We start from the raw sequence: 373 nt of genomic DNA on the forward strand, positions 1-373 counted from the left end.
CTTTCTTCCACACGAACTGCGTGTAACATCCGTACATGAAGAGTAAATAAAAAAAAGTTTTATTTCTTGTTACTGTTGGCTTTCTTATTGAGGGCAGTTTTTAAAAAGAGAGAGAGAGAAAAGAGAAAATAAACCTATTTTATAAGCATTTTTATAGCCATTCAATATAATTTTTTTACACTTTTTTGTACAACTGATCTTCCAAATACAGATGCAACGAAGTGCCAAAACCTCAGAATAACAAACGTTGGGAAGTCAGGGTAGTGAAGTGCAGCCAAGTGTTTCAGGTTGGAAAGATGACGTTATGCCAAATAAGTAAAGACTGCTTGGAAACCTTCACGTGTTGGACGATGTTCTTGAGTGAAAAATCATA

This window comes from Penaeus monodon, chromosome 24, assembly GCF_015228065.2.
Source record: "Penaeus monodon isolate SGIC_2016 chromosome 24, NSTDA_Pmon_1, whole genome shotgun sequence".
In the NCBI taxonomy this organism is placed as follows: Eukaryota; Metazoa; Arthropoda; class Malacostraca; order Decapoda; family Penaeidae; genus Penaeus; species Penaeus monodon.